Genomic DNA, 3,598 nt, shown 5'->3' with positions numbered 1-3,598 from the left:
AAGAATCTTCACTTGAAGAAGAAAGGCTGTGTAAGACTTGGACAAATGGCCCTGTGAGAGAAGAGCCACAGGGCCCTATTTTGGTATTTTTTGATGGAAGTTTTGAGAGGGTTTCTGTGGAATCTATATAGCACTCGTCTGGAAGATAGGATATCAGAGTTTTCTAGTCCTGCCTTTGTCACCATCTGGCTGGTGACCTTAGACAAGCCATTTACCTCACAGGGCCTCAGTTTCCTCTTCTGTAGTTCTAGATAATCTCAAAAAGCCCTCCCATCTCTAAAATTGGAAGAAGCTCTGTTTTAGAACCCATAATTCATCCCTATTGTGACCAAATTGTTAGAGGCAGCACTGTAATAATTTCAATAGCAAAGAAGATTAAATTAAAATGGATAATTTTAGACTCAAATGCAAACTAAAAGATCAGTGGGATAGTACAGCTTGACAGTAACATAACTGCCAGCGAAGATGTGTGAAATCAAGAAATGTTGAAAATAATTTCAAAATACTGTAATAGTTTAGGGTTGAGGTTACCCAATTCTCTGCATGTGTGTGTGTTTGAAAGGACTAGTATTATATATTTTAGCTGTTATTATTCAAAGAAAGTTGACCTTGTGTGTAGAATTGGGAGTCATTGCTGTCAGTGTATAAACTGAAAGAAATCAACCCAGGGAACCCAGCTTTCATGCTTATTTATGGAAAAATGCTGTTTAACTAACCTTGAAGTAAAATCTTTTGGGAAAAAAAAGTCTTCCTTATGCCTTGCAAAGACTTTTCCCTAAAATACAAAAAGACAGAAAACAGGATTTTTTTTAAGTTAAAAAAAAGTTTATATGTGAAAAATTATTTTCGGCTGTTTGAATCAGGTATATATTTGAACTTGAAATTATAAAGGGACCATGTTACAAAAGTACTTGTGGGCGGGGGTCGGGAGATGCTTGTTGACCTGATTCTTGTTCCCAGGAAGCCTTCTGCAGGGATCCTTCGAGGAAAGTTCACCAAGGACTTTTCTTTTTTGGAAGTATGAGAGGGTCTGAATGTACCCACAATACCGGTTGAGCCACATTCTCCAACGCCTCCTGTGCCAACAATCAATGCCAGAGAATTCTCTTAGCATTATGCTAGCAGGAACAAGTGGATATAGAGTCAGAGTTTGTGAACTGGAAAGGGACTTAGAAATCACCTAAGCCAAGCCCTCAATTTATAAATGAGGAAACAAAGGCTGAGAGAGGAGAGGGGAGAGTGAGAGATGCTGAGTTGGGACTGGACTTGGGGCACTGATGCCTAGCCCAGGCCTCTGTCCTCACAACTAGTTGTCTGCAGAGGTGGACTGGGATTTCAGAGGCTGTGGAAGGGCTTCTGACCTTCTGCCTTGTATGCTACAAGTACCTCAGTCACCATTTTGAAGATTCTTGACTTCTTTTACTAGGGACAAAATCCCTGCTTCTATCATCAGAGACAAGACTTAGGGTGCAAATTCTTTTGGAAAAGAGAGCCCAGTGGCTGCAGTGTCCATGTGATGAGGCCGAAGCTTTCCTGTGGACACAGTAGGCAGAAGGGTAGAGAGGGGAGAGGCCTGAGTGGGAAGGGGCTGTCCTGGGCCAGGAGAATGACAAAGGTTGCCAAAGGGGAAGCTGGGGTGGGAGGCAAATGTTTCCGTCTTTACACTCGGAGCTGCAGATATGAATCTGGGCTCAGCTTGGACTTGGGCAAGCCCAGGAGGTGACTTTCTTCTGCAGGCTTCCAGGGCTCCCTCGTGGTTCTTGCATGATTCTCCACTGCGGCGCGTCATCTTGTCGTTGTTAGTTGCTGTTGAATCAGTTCTGACTCATGGAGACCCCTCACTTCAGCCCTATCAACATGCAGATGTCATTTTCCTAATTTCTTTTTGTCTTAATTCTGATTTCTAGATGGGAAGCCTGAGAATCAGAGAGTTGCAATGACTTTTGTAAGGCCCCACAGCTGGTTAGTGGGGACTGGGGACCACAACTCACATCTTCTGACTCCCAGCCCAGTTGTTGTTAGCTGTTGTCAAGTCGGCCTCCAACTCATGGTGACCCCATGCACAACGCAGAAGGAAATGCTGCCCAGTCCTGTACTATCCCCACGATCAGTTGCAGATTGGACTTGTGATAGTTAAGGCTATGTGTCAACTTGGCTGGGCCATGATTCTCAGTGGTTTGGCAATTGTGCAATGATGTAATTTGGCAGTTAGGTAATGATGTAGTTTGGCAGTTAGGTAATGATGTAGATGTCTCCATTTTGTGATATAATATAATCACCTCCATGATGTGATCTGATGTGATCAGCCAATCAGTTGTAAGGGGAGTTTCCTTGGGGGTGAGGCCTACATCCAATACATATGGACGTTCTGGCAAAGCTCACTGGCTTTTCCTTGCTCTGGATCCTGCATCCAGCTTGTCGTCATCTGATCTCTGGTTCTTGGCACCTGAGCCAGTGGCCTGCTATCTTACCTGCCGATCTTAGGATTCTTTGGCCGCTGAAGCCTGTGAGCCAGCAGCCAGCCGACTTACCTGCTGATCTTGGATTCATCAAGCTCTGTAGGCTATGAGCCAGTGGCCTGCGGTCTGACCTGCCGATCTTGGGTTTGTCAGCCCCTGCAGCTATGTGAGTCAGGAGAAGCCTGCAGCCTGATGCTTGACCCATGGACTTGGGACTTGCCAGCCTCTACAACTGCTTGAGTCATTTCCTTGAGATAAATCTCTCTCTGTATATATATCTATATATATACTTCACTGGTTTTGCCTCTCTACAGAATTCAGCCTAAGACAGGATTGTTGTGATCCATAGGATTTTCACTGGCTGATTTTCAGAAGTAGATCCCCAGGCCTTTCTTCTTAGTCTGGAAGCTCTGCTGAAACCTATTCAGCATCAAAGCAACATGCATACCTCCAATGACAGATGAGTAGTGGCTGTGCTTGATGTGCATTGGCTGGGAATCGAACCCAGGTCTCCTTTATGAAAGGTGAGAATTCTACCACTGAACCACCAATGCCCCCATCCCCAGCCAACTGGACCCTGCTATTTTGCCATTAACACCACGCACTTGACTCAAAAATAGAGACCTGTCAGCACCCTCTGAGAGTCCTGGTAGTGGAGGACCAGTTAACCCTGTCCTCTCAGTTTCCTATGATAAACAGATACTCCTCAGGCCTTGTGAAGAGCAGGACAAGTCCTTGATGGAATTGAGCCAACAGTCAATGACTTGTCCTGAGGGCCTGCATGTGCCCAGGCCTGAGCGAGGCCCTGCAGAGGAGTCAGAGCCATTTAGGACTAAGTTCATGGTCTTGAGGACCTTTGAGTCCAAGGGACCAATAATTTTTTTATAGCATAACATCTTGGTAGACAGAGGAGGCTGTCAGAAGAGCCCAAGGTTTGGCAACTTAGCCTGCTCTGTGCCATCTGGGCAAGTTACCTAACCTCTTTGATCCTTAGTTTTTTATCTGTGAAATGAAGGGAAGAAAGTATTCCTCAGGGGTTGTTGTTGAGAGGATGAAATAATATATGTAAAACACCTGGCAAGGGCCTGACACATGGGCATGAAACAAATGATAGGTGGTTTCTCCCAGGGTGTCCCCCA

General features: G+C 45.1%; 1 non-coding gene across 1 annotated transcript; it reads right to left on the bottom strand.

Annotated features, from left to right (window-relative positions):
* Positions 1-2,942: 2,942 nt before the first annotated feature.
* On the bottom strand, positions 2,943-3,013 carry TRNAE-UUC (transfer RNA glutamic acid (anticodon UUC)). Its single transcript has one exon. It is a non-coding gene; the product is annotated as a tRNA-Glu (tRNA).
* Positions 3,014-3,598: the final 585 nt, after the last annotated feature.

Source organism: Trichechus manatus, unplaced genomic scaffold, assembly GCF_000243295.1.
Source record: "Trichechus manatus latirostris isolate Lorelei unplaced genomic scaffold, TriManLat1.0 scaffold00023, whole genome shotgun sequence".
Lineage (NCBI taxonomy): Eukaryota > Metazoa > Chordata > Mammalia > Sirenia > Trichechidae > Trichechus > Trichechus manatus.
This window is presented reverse-complemented; position numbering and strand designations above follow the sequence as displayed.